The following is a 12,465-nucleotide window of genomic DNA, read 5'->3' as shown; positions in this document are numbered from 1 at the left end:
CATAACACAAGCCGGCTCCCCTCTCGCCAACCGGCTGTCGTAGCAGCTGGCTGGCCGGCTTCCCTTCCTACTCCGCTACAATCTAAGAAAGCTTGAGTACTTGCCTTCCCAGACGGCTGAACTCCTTACCCGGCCACAGACTGCAGAGCAGCTGTCCGGCTGGGAAGGCGGAAACCAAGGGAAGGCGGCAAAGGAAAAAAGCCGAGAGATAAAAAGCAAGTAGGAGCCAAGCACATGCATACTAATATTTACACAAAAGGCCTTCGAGAGGCCGGCATTTAACGAAGTTTGAATACACCCCCAGTGGGTAGAATTGCGCAAAGATAACAAAATATGTTCAAAGAGTGACAAGCAGGAAAGTAAAAACAGCGAATCAAGCCAAGGGAGCGCCCGGAGGGTCAGGAAGATTGGTGGACACGGCGGTGTCGGCTGGAGGAGTGGCCGGCTGGAGAGTCTCGGCCTGGTCGTCGCCAGTGGCAGGCGGAGCATTCGCGCGTGCCTCATAGCTGGAGGCATGGTCAGGGTGAGGCTGGCTAGCTGCTTCAAAATCCGGCACAGCGTCTTCGCCGTCTTCCTCCTCCTCCTCTTCGCCCTCGTCGCTGGAGTCAATCTCCTCCGCCGAGTCTTCACCGTCGATCGGGTTCATCCCGAACCATTCCTCCGGCTGCGTGACGTTGTCCTCGTTCACCTCAGGAGAAAAGGTGCTGGCGTCCGTGAAGTCGACGATCGCCGAGGCGCGCTGGATGATAGCCGGCCGCACCGCCTCCAGCTCCTCGTCAGCCTCCTTCCGCCAGGTGCGCAGCTGGTCCAAGTTCAGCCCAGGGTACCAAGCCTGGACGAACTCTAGCGCCCGTCGAGCGCCGGATCGAGCTGCTGAAGCCTTCCAGGCCTCGAGGCGGCCGACTGCTACCTCTAGCCAGTCGGCAATACGGCTGGGGGTGCGAGGAATTACTTTGCCAGGTCAAAGGGCGGCCAGCACCTGTGCTCCGGTATGCTAAAGCCGGTGGAGCATGCGGTAGGCTGGCCGGAGGCGGGCCTGGATCGCCAGAAGCTGCTCTTCAAGTGACCGGTTGGCATCCGGTGTGATCTCAACCCCAGCCTGCCGCCAGGCCTCACGGTGAGCTTCGATGGCTTGGTTGGCGGCGACGGAGTAGCCAGGAAAGTACTCTTCACAAAGAAGAAAGAAACAGAGCAAGTCAGGAGATAAACTGGCTTACAAGGACAAGCAAAAGAGTGAAGAAGAAGAAGGCCTACCGTCAACCAAATCCTCGACTCGGTCCTAGCCTTCGCAAAGAGCTTGCCTTGCCTCGGCCCAGCTCGCCGCCTCGGTTTCGTATTCGGCTTTGAGGGCGGCCTCGCTGTCCTGCGCCGCCTTCAGGGCTGCCTTGTGGCTTTCCTCCTGGTCGGCCAGTTTCTTGGCCAGGCGGTCACGCTCCTGAGCCAAGGTGCTGAACTCACCCTCCTTGGTGCGAAGGGCGGTCTGGGCCACACCCAGCTGCTGCCTCAAGTCAGCGTTGGCTCCTGCCAACATGGAAAGAAGAAATTAAGAAAGAAGACGGCAAGAAAGATCCGACCCGACTGCTCAGCAGTCGGCCCAAATCTCGGGGACTACACCCAGTGGGTGCGCTGACGCGCCCCCACATGAGATAAAAGGACAAAGACACTCACGCCGGCTCTCCGACAGATCGTCGGCCTTTTGGTTCACCTCCCGGACCTGGGAGTTAAAGGTAGCGGCATGGAGGTTGTCATAATCCTGCAAATAGGACGAAGAAGCAAGCAAGAACAAATCATTAAAACAAAGTCTTCGAAGAAGTTCCAAGCCGCATGCTCAGCAGCCGACTCGGAACTCGGGGACTACACCCAGTGGGTGCCCTGACGCGCCCCCACGGAAAAAATCAAGAGCAAGAGAACTCACTCGAACAACCGCCCGTGTCGCAAGAAACTCTCGGGTACACTGCTTCAGCGCAGTGGCCTGAGCCTGAAGTCGGCTACGGACATCTTGCGCCGCCAAGTTCAACGCGGCTGTCCCACCGCCCGGCGTCCACCCTGGCGAGCCAACGGTGGCCGACTCCAGATCATGCGACAACAAGCTGGAACCGGTGCCCCCCTGCGGATCCGGCTCTGAAGCCGCCCTCCCCACGCGCCGATGAGTCAACGACAAGACCAAAAGATCAACCCCTGCAGTTGGCTCTCCTCCAGCCGATTGCTCAGGCGGCACCTCGGGCTGGCCGCCTTGGCCGGTCCCGGCCGTCGGAGGCGACACCACTTCTCCCTCCGGGACGACTACGTCGCCCTCCCTCCTCTCCATCGCCGGTGGGTCACAGACGATTTCCTCCAACGGGGGCACCGGGATGTCCGGGGCCGCGAAGCTGAGGGGGGTGACGAGTTGTGGAGGCTGGCCGCGTAGGGCCTCCGTTGTCCTCTCTGCAGCCTCGGCCTCCGCCTGGGCCCTGGCTACCGCGTCGGCCTCCGCCTCAGCCGACTCCGTCGTCGTCTCCTAGGCCGACTTGGCGGCGGCTGCCCTTCACTCCTCCGCCTCCCGCGCCTCCCGTGTGTTCCGCTCTGTCGCCGCCTGAAGCTCGGCGCGGGGGTCTATGCGGCGGGAACCCGCAGATCCTCTCGCTTCGCCAACTATGGAGGCAGCGGTAGTCCGCTCAAGAGAGAGCGGGGCCCTGGTTGACGAAACGGAGAAAGGACTTAGAAGAACATCAACCAAAGAAAGAAAGAAAAGTGCGTAAGGACCAGAAGTTACACCGAGACCGCCTGCGGCTGCTTCACCACTTTGCGGAAACGGGCCGCCTTCCGGCCGCCTCATCTCGCTTGGTCGCAGCCGCGGATCCCTTGGGCTTCTTCGGCCGGCCACCGAAGAGAGTCGGCGCCGCCCGACGCTTCTGCGCGCCGCCTCGTGCGGTCGGTCCGCCGGACGGGCCGGCGCCTTGGGGGTCGGTCGCCGGCTGGCGGTGCGGAACGGGATCGGCCTCGCCATCATCGGGCCGGTCGTCAAAGCCGGCTATAAAGCCGGAGCCGCCTGTCTCGCCGCCTTCCCCAACGGCGTCGTCGTCCAGGGCGGCCGCCCCCAAGTCGGGGTCGTCAAGGTCGTCCACCTCGCGGTCGGGGGCGAACTCGCGCTCCGGCCCCGCCGTCCCGGGCGAAGGATGAAGAAGGGGGTTCTGATTGAAGACAAGCCGACTGGTCAAGAGCCGACCAGAAAAAACTCGGCCACAAGAAAGGAAGAAAGGAAAGAAAGGCTTACCATGGGCGGGGGGTTGGCACGAGAGTATGGTTCCTTGCCATACTGTCACTCCTCAGTGAGCTTGCAGTTGGCGATATGGTTCACCAGGTAAGATACCTCGTCGTGAGGCATCTCTCTGGTGTTGAGCCGGCTGGGGTCGAAGCAGCCGCTCATCTGACAGATCAGGTGAGGGCGGCCTTGAAGCGGAAGTACTCGGCGCTCGACAAAGGCGGCAATCAGGTCAGGCCCAGTCAGGCGCTCCGACTGGATTAGCACCCGAAGCTGGGCAACGGCACCAGCTCCAGCCGGCGTCAGCGACCTGGCCCGGAAGGACCATGAAGGCTGCCTCCCAGGCGGTAGGCCGGCTACGTAAGCCGGCAAGTTGACGTAGTCACCGTTCGGGGCGACGTTCTTCATGTAAAAATAAGACCGTTGCTAGAGCTTCACCGGCTGGATCAGCGCGATAGGAGGGAATGGGTTGTCGGCGGTGGACCTCCTCATGGCGATGAAGGCGTCACACGGACCCGGCACGCCTGCGACAACCGTGCCGAGCTTGGATTGGAAAAACTCCCCCTAGAGCTCGATGGTGGGGAGGACGCCGAGGAAACCTTCGCACAAGGTGACGAAGGCCGACAGCAGCACCACCGTGTTGGGGGTGAGGTGGTGCGGCTGGAGATGATAGAAGTCGAGAAACGTGCGGAAGAAGCCGCTCGCGGGGAGACCGACGCCGCGCAGGCAATGCGAGTATAAGATCACTCGCTTGCCTTCCTCCGGCGCCGGCGAAACCTCCCTCGCTAGCGCGAGGCGGACCCGAACAAGATCTTCGCCCGGCAGCTGCCGCGTCTTGCGGAGAAAATCGATGTGGTCGTCACGGACGGTGGAGCCGTCCCAGGAGCTCGACGTCGGAACCATGATGGTGAACGCGGCGGCGGAAAGCACTCGGCGTGGAGGCAGTGAGCTTGTCGCGTGCTGGAAAGAAGAGAGAGTGGCGGAGCGGAAGCACGGCGAAGCGCTACCGCAATGAAGAAGAAGAGGGAGGAGGCAGAGTGAGGGCAAGCGTGCGAACGACTGCCGCTCCCCCTCCCCGCCCCTACTTATAGCCTCATGCGGCAAAGTCGAGGAGGCGAGGCGTGGGATTAACTGCGCTCACTCCCCCACGACCCGCGATTATCGCGCCTTTATGGTGAGTGGGAACCGCCGCCGGAAGATGTGCGATCGGTTTGGGCCATAGAAGATCCGCGCACGGGCCAAGGCGCGGAAGTGGCAGGCCCCACCCTGCGGCAGCGTCCCGTCACGCGCGTGGGCTGGCAGGCCCTTCCAGCCGAAGGCTGCCACATGGCGCACGGTCTGCGGGCGGTCAGCCCGCCGCCTGGCCAGCGCGCCAGCTGGTTCCCGCCTTCGGATTTCGAGGAGGCGTCGCCGAGAAGGCATGCGCAAGGGAGGACGGCTCCTAGCTGCCGACTCTTCGGGATAGGAAGCTGGCCGAGCTTCTCGATTCCCCCTTCAACCAAGAATCCCAACCAGCTTCGGGGACTACTGTCGGAGTAAATGACCACGGGTAGCCTAGCCGACTCCCTTTGGCCCTCAGAAAAAACAATGGGCCGACTGAGCCCTGAAGCACCCAAGACACGGGGCCGCCTTCTTCCGGCCGGCTATCACATAGGCCGGCTGGTGGAAGGCGGCCCGGCCATGAAGAACCCTTGGAGGACGTCATGATAGGGCCGACTCCAAGAAGCCGGCCCGTGAAGGACCGACTCCAAGAAGCCGGCCTTAGAGGATTGACTCCAAGAAGCCGGCCCTTGGCAGACGGCCGTGGGCTGCACCCTAAAGTCCACCCCCCATAACGGTGACGGGACAGGGTGTGGCTACAGTGGACCCTATCACGCCCAAATCCCGGAACACGCATGGCTATAGTACGTCGTACGGGGCGGCCATCTTCTGTCCGGTGAGGCACTGTTGCCACGCAGATCATGATGCCATCCACGACGGGTCGCCCGTACGGCCCGTAGGCGGCGGGCCACTTCGGTCAGAGAGACATCCGAAGGTGGCCTGACCTCCCCCAGCCGGCCTAAGGCCGGGCCGGCTTCCTATTGCCGGCTTGCTCCCCTCCTTGGGGCGCGCGCACCATTAAGCAGACAAGACGAGGTAAGGCTATAGTGAGAGCCCGCAAGGCGGCGACACTGTAGCCATGGTTACCTCGACAAAGCCCTCGTCATCAGAGGCGAGGCAACAGTAACCAGCCCCCGACAAGACCCCCCAAGTGGTGGGGCCGGCCTGTCGACCAATGGGCCGGCAGTCGGCGGGCCCCAGTATCCGGTGGAGAAGCCGACGGTCATAGACGCTGACGGTCTGGACCCACGCCCAGCCGGATTACTATTGTACCCCAGAGGGTAGGCCTATATAAACCCCCCGGGACACCCATGCAAAGGGTTGATCTCATAGAGTTTTAGACACTACCATAGGGAGAGAAGAGAGCTAGCCTTGCCCTTCTTCCTCCTCCCACCGAACAGCTCAAGGAGCCTCTTGTAGCTTCTTATCGATGTAGTGATCATGCGGAGACCCCACAAAGCAGGAGTAGGGGTATTATCTCCACGGAGAGCCCCCAACCTGGGTAAGATCCGCCGGCGTGCATGTCTTCGCCTTATCCCGTTTCCAGGCACCGGCGATGTCTTACTGGCTCCCACAATGATAAGCCATCTGTTAGCATATGTCGCACCTACCACCCGACAAGACTGCTGGGTATTTAAATAGGTCAGCAAAATAAACGCTGAAAACAAGGACAAGGGGCTGCATAGCGAATATGACGATGAGCCCGGGTGCCCGAACAAGGGGGGACAGAAGAAATCCCCCCCCCCCAGGTGAAAACGGTCAACGTGATCTACGCCACCCACATCCCCAAGCGGGAACGGAAGCGAGCACTACGGGATGTATACGCGATGGATCCAGTCGTCCCCAAATTCAACCCATGGTCAGCTTGTACAATCACCTTTGATCATAGGGATCATCCTACTAGCATCCGTTACGGTGGCTCAGCCGCATTGGTTTTAGACCCAATTATAGACGGATTTCACCTCACAAGAGTCCTTATGGACGGAGGCAGCAGCCTGAACCTGCTTTATCAGGACACAGTGCGCAAAATGGGCATCGATCCTTCAAGGATTAAGACAACCAAAACCACCTTTAAGGGTGTCATTCCTGGAGTAGAGGCCCGCTGTACGGGCTCTATAACATTGGAAGTGATCTTCGGATCTCCGGATAACTTCCGAAGCGATGATCTAATCTTCGATATCGTCCCTTTCCGTAGTGGTTACCACGCACTTCTCGGATGAACTGCATTTGCCAGATTCAATGCGGTACCACACTATGCATACATCAAGCTCAAGATGCTAGGCCCACGCGGGGTCATAACAGTCAACGGAAATATGGACCGCTCTCTCCGTACAGAAGAGCACACTGTGGCCCTTGCGGCCGAGGTACAATGTGGCCTCCTCCGGCAAACCACCAGTCCGGCGACGACAACCTCAAGCTCCGTCAAGCGAGGGCGGAACACCCTGCAACAGGATCAGCAGGCACGTCAAGAGCATGACTAGCAGTCCGGCCTCCGCTCAAGTCCCACACAATTACGCACTCAAAATAACATGGGCACAGGTGGAGGCATAGCTGTGGCTCAGTCAACAGTACATTATTGCTTTGTAACCTTTCATTTTACCCTTAAGGAATTGCTTTAGTGCAGCTTCTCCATAAGAGACGGATTGTCGGACTTACAAAGGAGAGGAAACCCAGGAGGTAATAGGCTTCGGGCACAGCAGGAAACACCCAGGTGGAATCTATTTACGATCGTTGTTCCTTCTTTATCTATCTGTACGTAGCCTGCTCCTAGATAGGATATGTCAAATAATCCTATTTATCTCCGCTTAATGCCTTCATTGTAAACATACGCTTAAACGTATTATTTATCAATGGGAGACCATATATAGCGTAAGCTTACTTATTTTTATTTGAGCATTTTTTATAAATGTCTATTTGATTTTGCATCCGTACACTTTGGTACGCTTAGTTTGCCAGGGGATTCTTATGGCGCCCCATAATACGGCACGACAAGTCCGAACACTTTCAACAGTGCGGCACCCCAAACTTATAGCATTATATGCATCAGCTCTGAATCATGTCTTGGGTTACAGTTGGGATAGCCCGGCATCCTTGTTTTGGTGCCTTACATTCCGTTAATTCGGCGAAGGTAGCGCAGGGAGAACTACTGCGATTGTGCCCTGGTTTTTCCGGATGAGCACCTCAGTAGAGAAAGCACAAAACTGTCCGGCATGATGTGGTGAGAGCTGGTCGCTGTTCGAGAGGTCTTAAAATCCTTAAAGATTTTTCCGCTTTAGGCGATAATTCAGCCTTGTCCGATATAGGCGTGTATAGCGCCCCAATTCGGCCTTCCGGATTCTAGGGGCTTCGCTGAAATTTAAAATTATAGACTTCTATGGCTAAGTGAAGGTTATAAAGCCGTATAGTCCGATTGCCTTGTTCGTTGCGCTGGACACCTCCTTAAAGGAACAAACATTTGGATAAAGAGTGTCCGGGTTTTCCACGAACACCCCAGTACTAGTTACATGGGGGCAGAAGCCGACGACTGGCCTACTTTCAGAATTTGATAAACAGCCGCACAGAAGGTAATATTTTAAATAACAAAAGCGCTACATAGCGCAAGTAACTTCGTCTTTAAATTACAAACATGACAGAGGTGAATTCATTCAAATATTATGTCTTTAGTACATTCATCGGCTACGAGACACGCACCCTTCATGACGCCATCATAATACTTCTCGGGGACATGATGCGGCTTTCCCTCTGGCGGACCGTCCTTCACCAGCTTCTCCGCATCCAGCTTGCCCCAATGCACCTTCGCGCGGGCAAGGGCCCGGTGGGCACCCTCAATGCAAATAGATCGCTTGATGACTTCCAGTCGCAGACAGGCATCCACCATCTGCTTGATCAGGCCGAAGTAGCTGGTGGGCAGAAGCTCACCAGGCCATATTCGGACTATGAGGTCCTTCATAGCCACTTCGTCCGCCTTGTGGAGTTCAACAAACTGCTTCAGTTGGTCACTCAGAGGCGTTGAATGTTCGGCCCCAGCATACTGGTACCAGAACAGCTTCTCCGTTGAGCTCCCCTCCTAGGCACGGTAGAACTTTGCGGCATCTGATACGCTGCGTGGCAGATCTGCGAATGCCCCTGGAGAGCTCCGGACTCGGGTAAGTAAAAGAAACGCCTCCTCCACATGTTTGCTTTGCATAAAAAATTCTTACCCGCCGCTATCTTTTTGGCCTCCTGGATCTCCTGTTGTGCCCTATCGGCTTCGGCCTTGGCGTCTTTTATATTTGTAAGGGCCTTCGCAAGCTCGGCCTCTTTTGCTTTAAGCTCATGCTCCGCTGACTCAAGCTTCTTGCCGAGCTCCTGGAGCTCTTTTTGTACTTCGCCCACTCGGGCTTCTTGCTTTTTGCGCTCCTTGCGTTCCGAGGCCGCTTTGTGTTCGGCCTCAGACAGCGCCTTCTTGAGAGACGCCACTTCGATGGTGGCCTCTGTTACCAAATTACAATGCTTCGTCGTTAGCATAATAAACTTTTATTTGCCATTTATTATATGAGAGAGGGGAATCATTCACCTTTGCTCTCCTCGAGTTGCCTCCTTGCGAGGCTAAGCTCTCTCTATGCCTGCTCCAAGTCCTGCGTTAGGCCGGCGATTTCGGCCGTACGAGCATTAGCAGCCAAAAGCACAGCCTGTTTATTCACATTCAAACTTATTGTTAGACTCCTGCGGATTTTAGTTGACCCTCCGTTTGGTTTTTCCTTCCGAACACCAAACAGAGTATCAGGGGCTACTTCCTATCGGTTGTAACTTCACACATTTTTACTGCTTACCTCAAAGCCTGTTAGGAGGCTGGTGTAGGCTTCGGTTAGTCCGCTCTTGGAGGACGAAACCTTCTGAATCACCGCACTCATGAGAGTACGGTGCTCTTCATCTATGGAAGCGCCACGAAGCGCTTCCAGCAGACAGTCCGGTGCCTCGGGCGCAACGGATGTCCTTGATACAGACGGCCCTCCCTCCCTAACGAGGGGTTGCCCGCCTGTATCCGGAACCATTGAAGGCTTCGGAACAGTGTTCAGTTGAGAATCCGGCTCACTTCGGCTCTCACCAACACGATCCGCGGGGATCTTGAACCCTGCAAGTCCGACATCGGGGACGCTGCCTTCAGGCGCCTCCAGGGCCACCTCCCCCATCTCTGGGAGCCTTTGGGACAACACCTCCGTGTGATCCGCAGGCCAAGGAGAAGTGGCCGCCGGGAGTGAGTTCATTGCTGACTCACTCAACGACCCGTCCGAAGATGATACCTCGGGATGGGCTCTAGCCGGACTGCATACAAGTTTGGCGTTATAACTAAACTATGAAGCAAAATTACGATTGAGTGCGGATACTTACGATCGCACTAGGGGCTTCTTCCTGGGCAGCCACCCTTCCTCGCTATCAGCGGTGGTGGTGGAGTAGTCCGGAAGGGAAACCTTTCCCTTCTTGGATGTCCTAGTCTCCCCCACCGGGGCGGCCTTCCTCTTCTTCCCTCCCCAGACACGGGCAGGTGGTGTTTCTTCTTTTTCCTTCCCGCCTCCGCGGGACGTATCTGTCTCGTCGTCGTCAGACGACAAGGGTATGACGGCCTTGTGCTGGGGGCCTCTCCTGGTCCCCTGGTCCGCCGTCTCAGGCCCCCCATCTTGTCCGGATAGGGCGGCACTCTTCTTCTTCTCCTTCTTCCCCTTCGGGGAAGGAGTCTTCCTCGTCCTCTTCGGACGAGGCTTCTGGCGTAGCCTTACGCCGGAGACTCTTTCGGGTCCCCGGGGCCTTCTCGTTGGCCTTCTTCTCCGGCCCCTTGTAGGGTGCCAGAACCAGCATCTCCGTCAGGAGAGCATTAGCTGGGCTTTCCGGCAGTGGAGTCGGACAGTCAATCCTCTCCGCCACCTCCACATAATCCTAAACAAATAGACACAATCACTTAGGAATTCTTCCTGAATATATCAGGGAGAACCGAACCCGGTGGCGGTCTGAGAACTCACCTGGGTAGGGTGTCGCGCGGCGTGGAGCCCACGGTCCTCGGTTATGAGAGGAGGTACTTCGGAGGTCTTGAACAGCGCCTTCCATGCGTTTTTGTGCTTCATGTCATAGAGCCTTTGGAGCATCCGGTGTTCGGCCGGGACAAACTCCCACAGATTGAATGTCGGCCTTTGGCACGGCATAATCCGGCGAATGGGCATGACTTGGATCACGTTGACAAGTTTGATGTTCTTGTCCTTCATGCCCTTGATGCAGTTGATGAGTCCGGTCAGCTCTGTAGATTCACCCCATAACAGGCCCTTCTATTCCCAGGAGATGAGCCGCATAGGGGTTCCAGATCGGAACTCGGGGCCGCCGCCCAGTTGTCGTCGCATGGCTCGGTGATGTAGAACCACCTTGATTGTCACCCCTTCACGGTTTCCACAAAGGATCCATCAAGCCAGGTGACATTAGGCATCTTGCCCACCATGGCTCCTCCGCACTCCGCTTGCTGGCCACTCACGATCTTCGGCTTCACGCAAAAGATTTGCAGCCACAACCCGAAATGAGGCTTGATGCGGAGGAAAGCCTCACATACGACGATGAACACCGAGATGTTGAGGACGAAGTTCATAGCTAGATCATGGAAGTCTAGCCCGTAGTATAACATGAGCCCGCGGACGAAGGGGTGGAGTGCAAACCCCAGTCCACGGACGAAGTGGGCAAGGAACACGACCTTCTCATGGGATCCTACAGTTGGAATGACCTGCCCCTCGTCTCGTAGCCGGTGCGCTATATCTGCGGCCAAGTATCCGGCCGCCCGGAGATTCGCAATCTTCTTCTTCGTCGCGGTGGAAGCCACCCACTTCCCTCCTGCTCCGGACATGACTAACTGTGCGTGGAAGACCTGGACTAGGGCGCTGGAGCCCGAGGGGTCAAGAGTATGCGAGGGAGGAAGAAGGCGTGGCTAAGAATGGGGAACTCTTATCCCTTTATAGAGGCGACGAAAGCGGTGCGCCTCCCTACTAGCCTGTTGGGAATCGCTTACTTCCCAAGCGCCACGATTGATGGCACGGGGGGATTACCCAAACCCGTATTGATGATAATCCCGTAATAAGGGGACATGATCTCTGCTTTGACAAGACGTGTCAAGGAAATTGCCTCGCAAAACGCACTCTGGCTGGTTGTGAAAAGAAAAACGGTTCGATCTGATCGTAATGACATATCACGTCATCTAAAAAGTTGTCAGCTGAAGTATCATTCTGTCTACGGTTGGGGGCCTACATGTTCGATAATAACCATGGAGTATTCGGAGGAAGAACCCGCCTTGCAATGCCGAAGACAAGATTGCACGCTAGACTCATCGTCATTGAAGCCTGGTTCAGGGGCTACTGAGGGAGTCCTGGATAAGGGGGTATCCGGATAGCCGGACTATATACATCATCCGGACTATAGAAGCGTCAAGATACAAGACTCAAGACTTTGGCTCGTGTCCGGATGGGACTCTCCTTTGCGTGGAAGACAAGCTCGGCGATCCGGATATTATGTTTCCTTCCTTGTAACCGACTCCATGTAAACCCTAGCTCTCCGGTGTCTATATAAACCGGAGAGGATGGTCCTTAGAAGGCCGATCACAATTACAATCATACCATCATAGGCTAGCTCTTAGGGTTTAGCCTCTACGATCTCGTGGTAGATCTACTCTTGTACTACACATATCTTCAATATTAATCAAGCAGGAAGTAGGGTTTTACCTCCATCGTGAGGGCCCGAACCTAGGTAAACATTGTGTCCCTTGCTTCCTGTTACCATCAGCCTAAGACGCACAGATCGGGACCCCCTACCCGAGATCCGCCGGTTTTGACACCGACAACTGTCGACCTCCTCCAGCCTCCATGGGCTACCGTCGACCTCCTCCAGCCTCCACGGGCTCCTGTTCATCCATCCTCCACCGCGCGCTACTCCACTAGCTACTGTTCAACCACCCCTCCACCATCTACTGCTCATCCATCCCTCCACCGTCTACTGTTCATCCAGCCCTCCACACCACGGGGTCCTATTCAACCACCCCTCCACGGTCACCCCACCACCGTCTACTGTTCATCCAGCCCTCCACACCATGGGGTCCTGTTCATACAGAGGCAACGCCA

Source organism: Triticum dicoccoides, chromosome 4B, assembly GCF_002162155.2.
Source record: "Triticum dicoccoides isolate Atlit2015 ecotype Zavitan chromosome 4B, WEW_v2.0, whole genome shotgun sequence".
NCBI lineage: Eukaryota > Viridiplantae > Streptophyta > Magnoliopsida > Poales > Poaceae > Triticum > Triticum dicoccoides.
This window is presented reverse-complemented; position numbering follows the sequence as displayed.